Source organism: Lepus europaeus, chromosome 18 (genome assembly GCF_033115175.1).
Source record: "Lepus europaeus isolate LE1 chromosome 18, mLepTim1.pri, whole genome shotgun sequence".
In the NCBI taxonomy this organism is placed as follows: Eukaryota; Metazoa; Chordata; class Mammalia; order Lagomorpha; family Leporidae; genus Lepus; species Lepus europaeus.
In genome coordinates this window covers 65,863,685-65,882,564 of record NC_084844.1, presented here as the reverse complement: position 1 = coordinate 65,882,564, position 18,880 = coordinate 65,863,685, and positions in this window count along the sequence as shown.

The following is an 18,880-nucleotide window of genomic DNA, read 5'->3' as shown; positions in this document are numbered from 1 at the left end:
ACTCTGCAGGTGCTCAAGCTCCCACCAGAAAATGGCACCTGTGTGAACAGAAGCTACACATGGACCGCCTCCTGTGAGCATGGAGTCATCTCTGCATGACATCGGCCTAGCTCTCTGTCCACACCACAGGAAAAGCTGCGATACTGCACTGTTCCCTGAAAAACAAGAAGAAAGCCCGTATACACTCGGCATAGACGCAATTTTTTCTCAACTATTTTGGGTCCACTATCGGCTGGACTACCTGTGAACCCAGGATGCAGGGGCCAACTGGGCCTGGGCTGGTTCTCAAGACTGGTCCTCACTGGCCTCTCTGGGAGCCCTGCTCAGCTGTGCTGGCTCCTCCCTGCCCTGAGCCCCCCTCCGTCCACCCACCACCTTCTCTACCCTGCACTGCGCCCCAGGAGGTGACTGCTCCGGCAACCTCTCGGGTCTCTCGGCCTCTGGCTAGCTCTGGATAGGCCACTGGGCAGTGCTGGCAGGGAGTGAGGCTCAGAGAGCAGGATGCCAGGGACTAAGTGTCCCCGCCCACCTGCTACACGACTATGTCTCCAGCTGGGCTCCTCTACCTGCAGCCATGCCTGGCATCAGGTGCCTCATTCTCCATCCAGCTCTCTTTTGGAAAGGGGAGACGTTGCCCATGCCACTGCACGCAGTCTCCCCACCCAGTTAGGAGGGGCTGCCCTGTCCCCTGCAGGCCCTGCCCACCCCAGTGCCCCATGCCACCCACACTCACTCCCAGAACTCCACCATGGCGCTGGTCATGTTGGTGGTGTTGACGATGCTGTTTTTGGAGAGCAGTGGTCGGTATTCCAGGGTTTGTCACACTGTTTCCAGTGTCTGCGAGGACATGGTCGTGTGACCAAACCCCACTGGGGTCCCAGGGGCTGGCACATGGCCCGGCTCTCCCTGGCCATCCTCAGGGTATCCCAAACCTCCGGGAAGCCACAGTCTGCCTCCCGTTGCCATCAGCTTGGGTGGGCAGGTGGCACCGTGATCACAACGGGGCAGCATCTTGCTCCAGGTCACACAGCGGCTACAAGAGTGCACCCTGCTCACTCCAGGGCCCAGCCCTCCAAACTACATCCCTGGGCTCAAGGGCCCTCCCTGGGACCACTCTCCAGCTCTGCCACCCTGGCCATGGGGCCTCACCCACTGCCCACCCAGAGGGACACGGCCAGCACGACCAGCCCCGGCGTCTTCTCTACCAGGCCTGGTTCTCAGCATTGTGAGACCCTGAGAACCCCAGGAGGCTGGTTTCACATTTTGTCTCCTTCCAGTTTTTTTTTTAATTAAGATTTATTTTATTCATTTGAAAGGCAGAGAGAGAGAGGGAACAGAGAACAGAGATGGCCTATCTGCTGGTTCATTCCCCAAATGACTGCAACAGCTGGAGCTGGGTCAGGTCAAAGCCGGGAGCCCAGACCTCAATCTGGGTCTCCCACGTGAGTGGCAGGGACCCAACTCCTTGAGCCATCACCCGCTGCCTTCAGGGTGCAGGTGAGCAGGAAGGTGGAATTTGGTGCAGGGCTGGGAGTCAAACCTCAGCACTCCCACAAGGGCCCGGGCACCGCGGTCATGTCCTAAGTGCTGAGCCAGACTTCTGAGTGCACAGCGTGGGGGTGCTCAGTGCATCCTGCTGCCACCCAGCCATCACCCCAGCCAGCTCCAGCTGCCTTCCAGCCTACAGAACTGGGACCCTGTGCCCACTAAACACTAACCCTGCACTCCCTTCCTGGAGCCCCTGTGACTCCACTCTGCTCTCTGCCTCCATGAACTTGACTGGGGCAGGGAACCCGAGGAGTCCCTCCTTCTGGGACCAGCTTGTTTCACCTGCACCTTGTCCTCTGGGTTCCCCCATGTGGTGGCCTTGCCTGCCTCAAACGCGCATGTCCACTGGGCACACAGGCCCCGGCTCGTGACCTCGGCCCGCCATCCTATCCAGGGCCTCGGCTACTGTGTAGAGCTGCTGTGCACACGTGTGTGCCGGCCCCTCTTACAGACCCTGCTTTCCTCCTGGGGTGCTGACCCAGAGAGGGGAAGCCTGGGTCACAGGGGGCTCCCTGTGCCCATCTCCTGGGGAGCCGAGGTTGTCCCCATTTCAGAAAGAGGCCACGAAGGCCCCAAGAGGTGAAGTCTCTTAGCTGAGGCTGCACAGCAGAGTGGACTCGGGATTTGAACCCAGGCCAGCAAGGCCTGTGCACCGTGGGTCAACCATACCCATCTTAGATGGGGTGTGGTGGGGGGCAGGTGTGCTCGGAGGTGTTCAGAGCCAGGACTGCTGTGGGAAACCCCACCCCACTCTGCCCCCGAAGTACTCGGGGGGCTGCTCACCGTGGTGAAGGAGTTGTACAGGTAGTAGATGGCCCACGAGATGACCACGACGTAGTGATGTTCAGCCAGAAGGAGAGCACGGCCAGGCCAGGCCCACGCCTGCGGGCAGGATGCAGCGTCAGCCACACGGCCGCTGCCCACTCAGCCAACCACCAGGATGGAGGCAAAGGGCCGGGTGGTGACCAGCAGAAGGTCACACATGCCCCCCAGGTGAGGGAGCCAGGACTCACGTCTGGGGCCAAGCAGAGTGGGGCCCACGGCCAGGACGCCTGACACCCCGCATGTCCCAGGAGCCTGCCAGGCTCCAAGCCCCACCAGGAAGTGAGCAGAGGGAGTCCTTCCTCTCCCCTGCCCTACCCAACGCCCTGGCTGGTGCTGGCTTTAGGGGTGCGGCCACACTCACCCTTGGACATGGGGGCCAGCTTCCAGATGCCAAGCCCCACAATGGACGTGTACTGGCCCAGTGAGCATTCCAGCAGGAGCAGGACTCCAGTGAAATGAGCTTAAGAAAGTAGGGGACGAGGAAGGCCCCTGGGGGCAGAGAACGTGAGGCTCATGCTGGGCCCCTCCCCCTGGTCAGGGGAAGCACTCTGCTTCCAGGCTGCCCTCCATGGTTTCCTCTCTCTCTGCCTGGAAAGCAGCACAAACAGCCAAACAAAGAGAGGCCCAGGGCACCCAGGAGGAGGCCCATCCTCTGCCAAATGGAGAGATGAATTTTGGGGTACAGTTTAACTTTTTTATAAACTTTTTAAAATTGAAAGGCAGAGAGACAGAGAGAGAGAGAGAGATCTTCCATCCACCGTCCACCTGTTCACTCTGTCAAATGCCCACTGCAGCCAGAGCTGGGCCAGGCTGAAGCCACAGGATGGGAACTCCATCTAGGGCTTGAGTACCTGAGTCCCTGCTGCCTCCCAGGCTGCCCACTAGGAGGAAGCTGAACCCAGGGACACAGGGCACCCCGAGTGGCATCTTCACCCTGACCCAAACGCCCGCCTGGGTACTGCTCACACACAAGCATCGTCCTAGGGGAACCCTTAAAGAGAAGTGAGGAGCAAGTACGGGGCCTGGAGCTACCCTGGGGTCTCCAGTGGCCCTATCTTGCTACAGTGCCCCAGAAAATGCCCAGGTCCGGACCAGTGGCCATCCACAGGGCCAGTACCTACTGCCTCCTTTCTTCCTGCACAGGTACGGGAACCTCCAGACATTGTCCAGGCCAATGGTGTAGCCCACACAGGACATGAGGAAGTCGAAGCAGCCCTTCCACGTGTCCCTGTTGGGAAGCTCTGCCCCCTTCTTCTGCACCTTGACCACCAGGATCTTGGGCTTGTCGTTGGCCACAGGGGCCTCGCTGACCTCCATGGCGATCTGGCCATCAGCCACCTTGCTGCCGTTGGCCGCCATGTCTCTGGGTTTGCACACAGGGGTCCTGGCAGGTGGGTGTGCGACGTCAGCCCTGGTCCACATGGACAGCAGCTTTGCAGCTCAAGGTCACCCTGGAAGGACAGGGCTGGGGTTTAGGACAGAGAGGAGTGGGGGCTGCAGGGGCCTCGCCCTGAAATTACAAAAGTGGAGCAGCCGTCTGGGGGCTGGGGCAGGTGTGCCCCTGAAAGCCCTCTCTCTCCTGCTGCCCCTGCTCTGGAGCGAAGGAGAGGCCTCGGGCCCAAAGCCAGAAGGGGTGACATGCTCCAGGGCTCCAGCCTCTGTGTCCCGCCCCAGGGAGCAAGCCCAGGACCATGACCCTCCAAAGGCAAACACCAGGGCTGTAAGGAAAGATCTTCTCTTTGTCTCTGAGGATGTGATAGGGGATTTGCCCTTCGTCAAGGTCATAAGCAGTGTCCGGGCTGGCAGTGAAGCGGCTCCATCTGCGGCTGAAGATGGGGTGTCCCGGCCACGGGTGGTGCTGCACCCCAGGGGTCCTGAGCTCCTCCCCCAAGTCCACTTCACCACGTGGGCGCTGTGTGTGTCATTGAGCAAATGTCTCCACCGCTCCGGATCTCACACAACAGGACCCCCTCACTGCGCTGCTGGGGGCCCCCAGCCGGCTCTTGCTTTTCACTTTGTTTAGCTGAAAGGCAGACACAGCCCTCCCACCTTCTCCCCCAACGCCTGCAGGGGCTGGGGTTGGCAGCCCGGCCCCAGCTCCAGCCCAGGCTCTCCACACGTGGACGACCACTGCTGGCCACGGCCACCCTGAGACTTGCCACAGGCAGCCTGCACCCTTCTGCCTCTTCACTTCCAGGGGACAGTGTGTAAAACTGAGTTTGAGCCTCTACACTGCCTTTTGCCAGCTGCATGCCCCAACCTACTCAGCTAAGGGCTCTGTGGATGGCTCAGAGCCTCAACTTCCCCATCTGTGAAATGGGGTGATCCTCCGTGGAGCTGTGGGTGTGTGTTCCTCCCCACACCTGGACTCACCTGGTGATTTTCTGCGATGGGTCAGTTCCCACAGTGCTCTGGGCGCAGCTCCTGGGTGACAGTCTGCAAGGCAGGGGAGGGGGCCGGTGAGCGGGCAGGCGGGGATGGGGGATGGAGGGTGACAGGGCAGCACGAAGCTGTTGGTGTCTGGGCTGTGCACGTGGCTGGCAGAGCATCCCCAGCCAGGGTAATGGCAGGAGTCTATGCAGAGTGGAGCCAGCCCTCAGGTGCAGGAACATGCTGGGGAGGGGCTGATGGCCCGGGGACAGCCATGGAGGAGAGGGCCACGGGGGCGCTGAGAGGCGGAGGCTCCGTGATTTATCAGAAGACACAGGAACCCAGCAGAGTGGGGCTGCAGCCTCCCGGGCCCAGAAGCCACCACAGCTGTGTTCTCTCCACTCTGCAGCCAAGGCATGGGCACGCGGGCTAGAGCACCTTGCTTTGTGAGAAAAGCAGGTTTCAGAACAGTTGCTTCCAAATGACCCCGCGTTGGCCCTCTCCCTGCAAATCTGCCCATTTAAAAACCAAAGCAATAAGAAGAACCCAGCAGCCCATGCTGTCAGCAGGGGTCAGGGGTCAGCTTGAGTGACTTCCATGCTGAGCCAAAGCAAAGCGCAGGGTGGGCCCGGCCCCACCTGCCTCCCCGTGGCCTCTGCCAGACCACTGTGCCCGCAGTGCCCTCGCGTGCAGCCCCCGTTACCAAATACCACTGTCCACTCCGGAGCTCAAGGGGAGCCGGACTGCCTTCGCACAGCCCAGCCTGGAACGCTGGTCCCGCTCCTTGGCCTCGAGGACAGCCCCCAGGGTTCTGAGCTCCTGCACGGCCCATGGGCAGCTCCTGGATGCCCGTCCAGATCCTGACCTGGGCGCGCAGGAGCCTCAGAGCTCAGAGCGAGAGGCCCAGCTCCAGCACGGCAGGAAGTGGAAGGCACCATGGCCCACCGGGGAATCCTGGGGGACACTGGGGGGCTGGGGAGCAGCCTCTGGAAAGGGGTGGAGGCTGAAGTGCATCCCTTTGGGGGTTCAGCTACTATTCTTTGACACTCCACAATGCAGCGGGGTGGGGGGCAGATCATGATACACAAGCTGATGGCTTCCTCAGGCTGCCTCCATGGCTTCCCAAGCATCAAGGTACAGGCGACCGGCCGGGAGATGCCCCAAAGTTAGGACAAGGTGGTGGGGTGCCCAGGTCACAGACAACATGGGACCTGCTGGATGCCTCTGTCCAAACCAAGTCCAGCAGCTGGGGACAAGTGTGTCTCTCTGCCCCCTGTCCCGCTCAGCTCCCTGGGGAGCCGGCAATGTTCCCTGGTGGTGGTAGTGGAGGGGGGCGTGCTTTGTAGAGCCTGTGAGCTAGGGTGGTGGGCCCTGCAGAGCGGCATTCCCAGCTGTGGCAGCGAGGAGGCCTGGCACGGAGTGGAGCAGCTCCCTGGCCTTTGCTCTGCCAGTGCCAAGTCCCTGGGTGGTGCTCCGTGAGTGAGCCATGTGCCCTTGTGTTTATGTCCCTGGAGACCTATTTCTGGCAAGTCGTACTGGTCTTTCAGTTCCATGATGATGCAATGTTTCCTTCTGAGATGCACTTATTTAATCTAAAAAAGGAAAATATTTAAGTAAATAAAAATAGGTGTAGGCACAGATTTTTGCAAAAACTATTGTGGCTGGTTTGCAAATGACTAAGTTTGAGTAGCCTCATTTAGGGAACTGTTTCATCCATGTGTTCCTTCACTCCACAACTGCACACAGAGCACCTGCTGGGTGCTAGACAGACAGACAACACCGTCTGTGAGAGACGCCATGCGGAGCCTGGGATGGGCCTGCCGGGTTTGCCTGCTGGTCTATGGCCGGGCCTTGACCTTCAGGGGCACTGGGGAGCCACTGAGTGTTCTGGAGCAGAATAAGGTCCTGCTGGCCAGGTGTAGGCCGGAGGCTGCTCTCCTGCCTGCTGCCCAAGACCCTCATCGGTGGCTCCTGGCAGACTCCATCTCCATGACAACACAGAATTGTACCTTCCAGGCTCGCCAGAACTACAGTGAGACCCAGCGGTCTGCCTGCAGCCTCCGTGTTTGTTTGCAGAAGGGCTGCTGCTGCTTTCACTGCACCTCACACCACAGGTTCCCCCATTAGCAGAAGAGTCATTACTGCGTGTGGCCCCTTGAGAAACCACAACAGACCCCGTGGGGGACTGCAGGACAGAGATCCTTTCATCATCGGGTCCCTGGTCATGCTGTGGCAGATGGCTCTCCCAGCTGTCTCCTTGATGAATGGGCAAGTATTTGTGCACTTGGTCGTGGTGTTGGGATCTTGACCCTCCCCAGGCTGACCCCTGCCCAGGGGCCCACTTCCTCATGCCTGCCCCTCCCTGCCCATGCCTTCCCAGCAGGTGGCCTGGCACATCCTCCCCTTTGGAGCCTGACAGACCCAAACACCAGTGGCCTCACCTCTTTGGGTCTTACCTGCAAAATGTGAAATGCAGGTAGGGTGCCCCTTGCAAGGGTGCTAGGAGGAAGCCAGCTAGTGCCCTGATGGGTGGCCACTGCTCCCCAGTTACGAGGATTCTAGTGTGGTGTCAAGGCCGCCTGCATGCCTCATCGCCTCTGTGAACCCCCTCTGATTCTGGCCCAGCTGCCCTGGACTCCCGTCCTGGGCCTTGCCCCGCCTCCCTTTGGGTCCTCACTCTCCCTTTGGTGGGGAGAGAGCCCTGCACACTGTAGGGCTCTATACTTGTAGACACCACCCCCACCCCCTGGATTCTCTTTCACACTCGGGGTTTGCATCTGGCCCTTCAGTGCCGCTCAAGGTTCCCGGCTCTGGCCCTTACATATGTGGCTCCTTCTCCCCCTCTGCTGGGCTCTTGACTCTGCAGGTCCCAGGATGGGAGGCACCGGGACACCTGCAGCACCCCCTGCCTGGCCCACTCCCCAGCTATGCTGGCCTGCCTGGCGCCTGGCTCTGAGCTTGGGGAGGTCGGGAAGGCAGATGCACAGGTCTGCCCCTGTGTGAGTGCCCCTGCTGGGCCCCACCAGACTCCCAGCTGCCCCCGCGGGGGATCTGGATATCAGTCACCTGCCCCTGTGGGCACCCGACAAGCACCCAGACCAGGTCCCTGGAACAGGAGGCTCTTGTGGGAACTGAGGAGGGTAGGAGGTGAGCGAGGCCTAGGCATGCCCGGACAGAAGGTAAACCAGAAGCCTGGGAGGCAGGCATGGGGGGAGCAGGAGTCATGGAGACATCGGGGAGACTGGCTTCGTCTCCTGGGTTGTCCAGGAGCTCCCCCGCCGCCAGGCCACCCTATGCCTCTGAGACAGTGAGGGTATGCGGAGTCCAGGGTTACCAGCTCTTGTGTGTGGAGCTGTCACCTGAGTCCTGCCAATCACCCTTGGTTCAGCCAGAACAGCTCCACTTCTGCCAGCTCAGTGCCTGCTCCTGACGGCTTGAACCACCTGTGTAGCTGAAGAGAGAGAAGCTCAGAGTCACTGCTCAAAGGTGTCCAAGGCCCTCCCGGCTTGCTCCTTTTCTGGCCAGAGTGGCTCCCCTCCCCCAACTTCCTTCGGCTTCAGGGGCTGGAGATGGAGTCAAACACCTTGCACAGCCTCGAGGCCCGGGCTCTGTAGTCAGCGGCACTGAGTCCCCCTTCCCCTGTCCTCAGGGTTTCTTTCACCCCAGGTGTTTACAGGATGGCTGCCAACCCTCCCCACACACGTCCTTCTCCCGTCACAGGATGAGGTTGAAGGCATTGATGCAGTGTTGACTGAGCCTGAGTCATACGCACCCCATCTCCTCAGATCCTAGGGTGGAACCAACCCACCTGCATCACACGTTGGGCCCAAGCTTAGCCTTCTGTGTAGATGAACTCACTTACTGCACACAGGGTTCACAGTCGGCCCGTCCCTGTGGGAACAGAGGCTCAGGGAAGTGGGAGCATTCTCTGGGCCCTGCAGGTGGGGCTCAGAGGCACACATCCTTAACCACGCCATCCACCACCCTCTGTGTGCACACTGAGGGGCTTTACCAGATCAGGGAAAACTGCTCTGTGTCCAAATGCGGTGGAATGACATTGAACTTGACCTAGCAGAGGAGTGCAACCAGATCTGAACCCTAGGATGGTCCAGATGTGCTGTGGCTAGCGTCCAGACCTCGGTGTTGGAGGGGCCTCATTTAGGGCTCCTTTGGGAGCATTCCTGGGGCAGGGAAGGGGGAGTCACGTTCAGCCCATGTATTCCAAAGGTGCGGGAAGGTGAAGCAACCCATAGGAAGGGGCTTCAGCAGTTCATGGGCAGTGAAATTAAGACCACGTGCATTTCCCATGTGCACACCAGGAGGCAGACGAGCCAGCTGCCCGGGTTGGGGACAACTGGAGTGCCAACCCCAGGGGCTGATTCTGGGAGAGCAGCAGTTCATGCTAGGACTTCCTGGTCGGGTGTCAGTGGGCAGGCCAGACCGGCCCGGGGCGGCTGTCCCCCAGGGCCGAGGTGTGGGAGCAGGCACAGGAGCAGCGGGAGCCTGCACTCTTTCCTTATTTGCCATCCACAGAGCAGCTAATCCCAGGATCATTCTTGATGAGAAAATGCGTATTTGGCGTTTTCATCCCAGGCAGAAGCTGTTGACTTCCTAGAATAGATCTGGGAGAGGGAAGCCCAGCGGGAAGTGCACCTGCAGAAACAATGGGCAATCAGGGCCAGGCGCGGGGCCAGCGGTGAGGTCCTTTCTGGCTCTGCCCAACAAGGGGGCCGGAATGCCCAGCAGGGGCAGGCGGCACTGGGACAGGAACTGAAATCCCTCCAGAGAGAAAACCGCCAGGCTGGGTCTCGGCGTTTGGGGCCCCAGGCTGATGGCGGCTAGGGAGATACTCACAGGTGCAAGAAGAGGGGACCACCTGTCCCCTCCCTTCCTCTCCCACCCACTCCTCCTGCCTCTGTGGACTTTCTCCCTCCCTCCCCTCTTCAGAATGCTCAGGATCACCCCAGCCAGTCAGGGGTCCCCCTGTGGGAACTCTCACAGTCCTTAGGGCAGCAATTCTCTTGTCCTCACTCCCCAGCAGGAACAGCGTGCTGTGTATGTGAGTGTGCACAGAGGGGCAGCCGGGCTCCCTGCTGTCTGTGTGTGCGGACGGCCCCACAGTCCTGGGTCCTTGTGCCCCCTGCTCGTCCCACTCAGCAGCTCCTCAGAGAAGCCCCTGCTCTGTCACGGCATGCCCAGACCCACGCATTCTTCCAAACTGCATGTGGTGCACGTGTGCCATGGGGCGGCTTTGAGGCACCCGGGGGCTTCCAACTCATTTTTTTCTTAAATCCTTCTATCATCTATCTATGCCTGTCTATCTATGTATCTATGTATCTATCTATCTATGTATATGTATGTATGTATGTATGTATGTATCTATCTATCTATCTATCTATATATATATATATCTATATCTATCTAGTTATTTAGTCTACTTGAAAGGCAGGGAGGGAGAGAGAGACAGAGAGAGATCCATAATCTAACCACAGGTTCACTCTCCAAAAGCAAGCAAAAGCCAGGACTGGGCCAAGCCAAAGCCAGGAGCCTGGAACTCAACCCAGGTCTCCCATGTGGGTGGCAGGGACCCAATTACTTGAGCTATCACCTGTGCCCCACTGGGATGCTCATTAGCAAGAACTGGGCTTGGAAGCAGAGCAGCCAGGACTGGAACCAGATATTCCCATATAGGATGTCGGCATCCCAAGCAGCGACTTCACCACTGTGCCCACTGCCCAGACACCCAGGTTCCCCCTCTCTCTCCCCCAGCCCCCTGGCCCCCACCAGTGTCCTCTGTGCTGTGTTCCAAAGCCACATGTCCCAGAGGGGACCTCTGCATGCACTCCTGGCTGCTCACGGAGACCAAGAGAGGCTGTGAGTGTCCTAGAGACTGCGCGCCCTGTCTCAGGGCCGGGCCGTGGGTTCTAGGCCAGCTCCCCTGCAGAGACCAGAGTGGGTCAAGGCCGGGCTTCTCCTGTGGTCCTCGTCCTTCCCAGGTGGGTGAGCCACAGGCGCTTCCCAGGGGACCACCTGCATGCTTACCGGGAGGTGTGGGACCTGCACGGACACCCAGTGCCCCAAACCTGCTGAACTAAGAGGGGGCAGATGGCAGGACCTGTTCCCACTGGACCAAATGGCCACCTGCTTTGTACTTCAGGAGGCACCAGGACAGGGCTGGCAAGGACCAGGCGTGAGTGTGGCTGGTCCCCTTAGCTGCATGCAGCCAGGTGGCGAGGTGAGTGGAGGAGAGGCTGGGGGAATACAGCTGTCTAACCGATCTCACTGAGCTGGGTGCCATGGACCTTCTGTGTGCTCGTGCAAGGCTTGGCCCTGCTCAGGACCAGGCTCTCAACGCTGAGATCCCATGCACAAGGTGAGGACAGAACAGCTACGGATACGCACTATGGGTGGACATCGTGCCCTAGGCGCTCCTGTGTGAGCCCATCTGATGGCAGGAGCCAGCGCTGGCTGTGGTCACCACTGGACAGAGATGGCGCTACAGGGACTTCCATGGCAGCCATGAGGTGACGGGAAAACGCACGTGACCTCTGTTGGCTGCAGGCTCACAGGTGACAGTGGTTCACTGCTTAGTTCACATGGGGAGAAAATGAATGGGACTCAAGACACAGTGAGAGGAAGGGGTGGCCCTGGCTGGCCACAGGGGACAGGTGGTGCACTGGAAAGGGAGAGAGGACATTCCTCAGCACTGGCCCAGCAGCGGGAGCGTCACCTGGGACAGCACCGAGCCCAGGCACCTGCAGGGACAGCCCGGGACAACCCCTCAGGCAGCGGCAAGTGTGGGTGCACGAGACAGAGCAGGTGGGTGAGGCACCTAGAGCTGGGCCCTGGGGCTGCCACGCCTATCTGGGTGGGGCCTGTGGAAGGAGGGGTGGAGCCGCTGGAGCAGGAATTGTGACTGCAGCCTGGAGGAAGGCGTAGCTCGAGGTACAGGGACACCTGTGTTTCTGTGGGATTTTGTACTTTAGAAGTGACCCAGGTTTCTTAGGATCCCCAAGTTCCATGTGAGGAGGCTGAGGGCACAGAGACGGATGGGGATTTGCTGAAGGTCACACAGCTTTGAACATCCCTGCTAACTCAGACTCTGTCTAGCAAGTCCAGGCTGAGGAGAGACCGTGGGGGCCCCAGGTGCTCATGGAGCCATAGGACCTGGCCCTGGTGGCAGCGGCTGGAGGCTTTGGGAGGCTGGTGGGTGGTGGAGCACAGTGTGGGCTACACAGGGAGTGCATGGGCCTGGGAGGTATGAAAAGGCTGCGATGACCCAGGGAGGATGCCAGGAAGAGCACCGACTGTCTACCTGGAGGCCACGTGGACTTCCGAGGCGTCCATCCAGTGCCAGGGCTGCTCCAACTACTGTGGTGCCTGCCCCATGGGGAGTCCCAAACCCAGGTATTGAGGCACAGTCCCATGAGGCCAAGCCACAGGGCGACATTGCCCCTGGGGAGGGTGCTGCTGTGAGGTAGGCATGAGCCACACTCCTGGCTGAGCCTGGGACTTCCACTGCTCACAGCTGTGTTGTCCTTACGACAGGAGGGCCTGAACTCAGTGAGGCTGAAACAGGGATACATGTGGTCAGGGCGTGGCAAGCGTGAAACCTGGGTGTGGTGGGTCTCAATACAACCACTAGAGCTCCTGGATCCAGCCATGCCTGAAGTCCTAGTGGCACTTCTCCCTTTCATGGCCCAATAAGCCCTTTTGCCCTAGGGGAGGCTGAGCCTGAAGCCAGCTGGGACAGGGATTCTGGTGCTTGGTGATCTCAGGTGTCCTGATTAATACTAAGGCCAGGTCACCTAGATAGGGGTAACCCAGTTCTGCCTACTACCACTGGGACAGAGCCACACCATGTACTGTCCATGGCTGCTTTGGCCTGGGGGCAGAGACCACGCAGTCCATAAACCTACATGCTGACTGTATGGCCTCTTACAAGTCTCCCAGCCCTGACCCGGATTATTGTATCCAGCCACAGTGAGGCAGAAACTGGGTTCCCTACATCGGGCACAGCCAGGCTGGGGGCCTGGACGCTGCGCCCGCCCCACTCAGTGGGCAGTTCTGGGCCTGCACGGAGTCCCTCTCTCAGCCTCCCCACCATGCTGCAGGGAGACACAGGAGCTGGGGAAGCAGAAACCTACAAACCGCAGAGGCTCACAGCCCAGACGGGCCAGCTGTGGCTGCTGGTGTCCAGACCCTAAAGCCCGAGGGCGCTGTCCTGACCATGGCCTGGGACCAGAGGAAGGCCTGGCAGCCAAAATGCTTTCTCCAGCCGCTGAGTGAGACAGGGAGCTCAGAGACCTGGGGGATGGGCAGTCACGTCTGGAGCAGGTGGCCTGGAGCTCTGCATGATGAGAAACACAAAGGAAGCCCTGTGTGACCTTGCAGAGTGCCTCTGGCCCCCCACCCCACCCCACCCCTCTGCACCCTGTAGCCATGTGGGCGTGTCCTGCCAATCCCAGCCCCTTCCTGCCCCAGGCCTCTGCACTTGCTGCTCCCCACCCCTCCATGGAGTTGGCATGGCTGCGTCCTTCACATCGGTCAGCAAAGAAGATGGGGTGGCCCAGACTCCCTGCTCTGCCTGCCCCAGCACCCACATGCCTCAGGCCAGGGTCTCCCAGGCTGTTTGCCAAGAGGGCTTCCTGGAGGAGGTGACCTCTCTAACAGGGCTGGACAGGGAAGCCTCAGCCCAAGGTTATAAGGTTATAAGTGCCCGGTGCAGGTTGGGCACCCCTGTGAACCTCAGTTTACTTATCTGTCAAAGGCAGCAGCAGAAAACAGTTCTGCGTGGGGTGTGTGGAGGCTGAGCAGCAGCTGGCAGCCCCAGCACTGGTCAGGGACTGGCCCATTCTGGCTGGAGGACCCTGCAGGGCCAGGGGCACAGCCTGGGAGGGGGTGCTGCTGGAGACCCCCAAATCCTCCCTGGAAGAGAGTGAACCTGGGGCATGGACTCAGAAACAGGCTGTTCTCCCCTCCCCTGCTCCGGGGCTCCTGGACCTCAGGGAGCCTGGCAGCCCCCCCCCGCCCCTACCCCCAACTCTGGAGCTGGTGGCTGAGCATGGGAGCTGATTGTCATCTGACCCCCACTGCCCTGCTGCCATTCCTTTGCAAGGTAGCAGTGCCAGGCCAGGTGCAGCCAGGAAGGTGGCAAATGGCCACAAATGAGCGGTGAATGAGCTGCTAAAACATCAGCTGGGAAATTGAGCATCTCTCCTCCCAGGGACCAGGGCTGTGCAAGGAGTGATGCTGTGGGGAGGGGGCTGTGTGAGTGTGCAGCATTCAACGTACGTCAGGCAGCCCCGGCAGCACTGTGGCCAGGTGAGTGGGCACACAGATGTGTACACACGCACACACACACAAACACACATCACTCCCCGTGCTCCCCAGCACATGTATGCCTGTATCCATGCATGCACCGCCAGGTTCTCAACAAGCCCGCATTCACTGTGGCACAGACAGAATCAGCAGCCTGCTGTGTCCACACCCAGGGGACTGGGCTCCCCAGCGGCTGGGGCACTGTCCTTATGCACACTGCCCCATGCCAGGGGCCCCCTGCTTGCCCCCCGCATAGATACAAGCAGGCATCTGAGTGGCTTCTAAGGTGCACAGAATCCTGGTTGGTGGTGCAGGCTGCTCCCTGGAGGCTTGCACTTCCTGTTCTGTAGGAGTGAGGTGGGCCAGGGCTCAAAGCTGCCCATGGGACAAGTTGGCAACTGTGCATCCTCAGGGCAAGGGCGTTGCATGTCTATCTGCTGCTTGCTATGGTGGGCAGGTGCGCCCAGGCAGAGGCAGCCCTGTTCTTGTGGGTCCCTGAGGTGCAGCCGGCAGGCAGCAGGGTGCTGGATGTCAGCCAAGTTCACTGGCAGATGCTCAGGACAACACCTCCACCCCTTGAGCTGCTGAGGCTGCGGCCAGGGCTCCTGCAGCTGCCCTACAGCAGAGCTCACACTCCACACACTAGTATTCACACTGGACATATAAGAGCTGACCTACAGACTCAGCCCAGGTGTGCACACATGCTCTGGGCACACACGCACCATGGCCTCTGGCACTGGGTGCACATGCAGGCACCCATACTCCCCAGGGAAGGCACAGGGACCCTGTCCCTGACACAGGATCCCCATTGGTGGATCATCAGAGGGGACTGTGGTGACAACGAAGGTCGAAGGACAGGGACACAGAGGACAAGGGGGCTCCCTGGGGACCAGCAGAGGGAAGCTTGGCTGGTGACTCTCCCCATCTGCCCTCTCTGTGGACAGGAAGGAAGGACTCTGAATCCACACCAGGTGGCCGGTCACACGACGAGTGGCCCATGGCAACCGAGTGCAGAGTGAGGCCCGCCTTCCCACACGTCCACCCTGGGATCTTTGCACCAACATCCCCTTGCACACATGCATGCAGCTCCAGGCCATGGAGCCCAGGGCCCCCACAGGCACACCTGACAGGAGGGGCAAAGGTGCTCCTGGGAAGGGTGACATGGGGGTCCTGCGCAGTGAGTGGATACACTCTGGGAACTTGGGACGATGTCCTTGGCATGGCCACCTGATTCATGTCCCAACTCCTGGTTCTGGGACCTTGGGTAAAAGGCTTAACCTGACTGGACTTCGGTGTCCTCGTCTGCGAGATGGGCATAATAATGAGAACCATCACTGAGTTGTCTCGAGGATGAAATGACAAGATGCCAGAGCTGGCCCCAGGCAGGACTAGTCTGTGCCTTTCTCCTGGGTGGCCTACTCCCGGTGCCCCTTCCTCCAGGAAGCCTTCCTTGATCTCTTCTTCTTCCAAGCTCACAGAGCACTTGGCACCTGACAGAAACACCTGTTCCCATGCTAGCATTTATGAGTTTGTTGCACATTTTATCAAGCACTGCTCTGAGCTGGCCGTGAGCCCAGGGGCTGCTGTAGAGCTGCCAGCCCAAATAAGAGCCCTTCTCTCCATCCTCCCTTCAGCCTGTGCACTGACTGACACACAGGGGAGGCCCAGGGGCCAGGAGGCCCAGAGCCCACCCGCTCCTCCCCTCCCCAGGCTCTGTCTCTGAGCTTTAAATAGCGTGTGGGGCCCAGAGAGGCTGCACACTGAGTCAGAGCCAGTTTTCCATTGCGCTGCGTTTCTGATGAATTAATCATTTGTGACAGCTCCAAACACTGATTCCACGCTCTCCTGGTGAACTGGAGGTGCCCACTGGCTGTGCTGGCCCCACCACCCTGTCGGCATGTCCACTGCCCTCCCCTGTGCACTCCTGGCCTTTCTTATGGGGATCCAGCCCCTTCCCATCATGCCTTTCCCTGCCCCCAAGCCGCGCCCACCACATCAGAATCCTTCAGACTCAGCCAGAGCCCTGGCCTCCCTGGCCCTGCCCTCTGATGGGAGGGAGCTGCCCCTCTCAAGAGCAGAGGGCACCAGCCCTTGCAGCTGCTCTCCCCGCCGTCTATGTGACTGCACCTCTGTGACACCTGGGGACGATGCCTCCAGGGGAGAGATGCAAACTGGGGGCTGGGCAGACTTGCTTCAGCAGCACAGCACGGGGTGCTTTGCAGAGACAGTGGGCAGGCGGGAATGGAGGACCCGTGGGTGCTCTGCCTGCTCCTGCCCCTTGGCCCCCCAGCTAGTCCCCTAACCACACCGTGACCTTGTGACCTTCAGGCCCACCACCGGGTCAGGCTGTTCCCTGCACCCCAAGGGCCCTGGCATCCCTTCTTGGCTTGCACAACTTCTAAACTCACTCTGAATAGGTTGGTGGGAGAATGTGTGACAGTGCTCAGCGTCTGGGTGGGTGCTGCCCCCAGCCTGGCCAGAACTCCTGGGGAGCAGGGACCTTGTTTTTGCTGTCTCAGCCACAGGGTCAGGTCCAGAGCCCTGGAGATGCTGGGCTACTTGGGGAAAGCTGGCGAAGTTACCTCTATGGTCAAAAGTCTCTAGTAGACCCAGCGGGTGCTTTAGGGGTGACCCCAGGGCAGTAGGTGTCTGAGTGCTCACAGGGCCCCTCCTGGACCTGTTCATGGCATCGCTGAGTGGGGAAACCAGGGTCCTTGGAGCTAAGCCAGGCCCAGCCTCCAGGCCCCGAGGGAGTTCTGGGGTCAGACAGGAGCAGCCCAGGCTCCTTCACCCACAGCCGTCCCTCTCCCAGGTGTCAGGGACCTCAGGCCGCCCCGCACTGACCCTGCTGGGCCCAGACTGCTGCACACAGCCCTGGCCAGCATGGGGACGCTCAGCCCTGACCACCGCGAGGACACACAGGCATGGCCGGTGCACACAGGGACGCACAGTTCAGCTCCGTGATTCCTCTGCTGATGGAAACCAAGAACAGCAGCAGTCGGACGACCTCCACCCAGGCTCAGGCCTCCGACACCATGTCATGGTTCCCTACCAGCACGCACACATGGAACAAAACAGGATGCAAGTCTAGTCATCACAGTGTTTGCCAATGGACTGCAAGACAGAATTTCACCAACAACAGCTTAGAAGGAATTCCGTTGAAATCCCTGTTCTCTTAGTAGCCGATGCGTGAGCACTGTTTGCTGTTTGGAGAGGAGGCACAGGATATACAAACACCCCTGGACTGCCTTCCACCGGCCAGCTCACTCTCCAGCATCCTGGCCCCTACTCAAATAAAGCTTCGCACCTCCTCTTCTCGCCACTGCATCTGCTCTCGAAAACAAATGCTCCTCATCTCCTGGACACCAACTTGGACTTGGCTCACGGGGCCCAGGGCAGGTGACAAAAACTCTCTGAGCCTCCCTGTCCAGCTCTGCAAGGTAAGCCTGTAGCTAGCACCTGCCACGCAGGACCCTTGTGGGGTCCAGGGAGACACTGACTGGAAGCGTGGGCAAGGCCACTGGCTCTCTCCTGGGCTGCCCGGCTTCCATGCCTTCTGCCTCCCTTCACCTCCTCAGTTTGAAATTCAAAGAGGGAGAGGGAAGGAGAGGACTGGGGAGAGGAAGAGAAGCAGGGATGGAGACAGGGAAGGAGGGAAGAAAAAGGGAGGGAGGGAGGTGGAGGGAGAGGGAGAGGCAGACAAAGGAGCACCTGCCAGAGCTGGGGCAGGAGCAGGAACAGGCACTTAATCCACAGGAACAAATGCTCTGGCCTTGTGGTAGCTCACAGGCACATGCAGGCCAGGGCCTGGGCCCCGCCTCACCTCCAAGGGGTGCTGTTTGTCCAGTGCCTGCTCTCTTTTCTGCAGGATCAGCTGTTGGGAGTCTGTTTGTGGCCTGGGGTGGGGGCGGCAGCCCAGGGACTGAAGGAAGATCAGAGGGGCTGGCTGGGGACACCCTCAGAGGGAAAACAGCGCCACTGGCTCTGATCCTCTCCTGGTGGCTGTGATCACAGTGGCTCCCTGGGGCTGTGCTGGCAGCAGAGCAGGCCCAGCTGCCTGCCCGCTGGGCCCCCGCTCCACACTGCCAGCCTACCTCCTCCTCCTCCTGCCTCTGTCTCCACTGAAGAGAGTGGTCAAGACGAAGTCATGGAAAGGTCTGAGGATGCTCGCTCACTCATTCATTCATTCCTCACTCATCCATTCATCCCCGCCTTACTTGATTCTCTTCTCTAAAAGATGTATCTATTCATGTGAGAGGCAGAATGGCAGAGAGGGAGAGACAGACTCCATCCATGTCTCTCTCAAGGGGAGCTGGGACCCAAGTATGTGGGCCATCACCTGCTGCCTGCCAGGTGCTTTAGAAGGGAGCTTGGTTCAAAGCTCAGGGCAGCCGAGACTCAGAGCAAGCACTCTGATATGGGACGTGGGGGTGCCATGTGGCGGCTTAGCCTGCTGTGCCACAACACCCACGCCCCAGTCTCCCCTTCCCTGGTGGCCAGAGTGATTCTGCAGTGGAGAGCAAGACTCTGGCTGGCCCCGTCCCTGAGCCCACCTTGTCTCAGTGGCACCAGCCCTCCACGTACTCCTGCTCGGGGCACAGAACCAGCATGGAGCCACGCAGGCCCTCCTGCCTCAGCCCCTTCAGGTCTTGGCTTAGATGCTGTTGCCTCGGGGAACCTGCTCTGAGGGGAGGCACCCTCCACAGACAGCGGGCTGCCTGCATCCCCCGGGCTGGAGGCCAGAAGCTGGGGAGCAGCTCAGGCTCCACATCTCACTCCCAAAGCCAGAGGCCCCCAGCTAGAGCTCTCTGGTTGT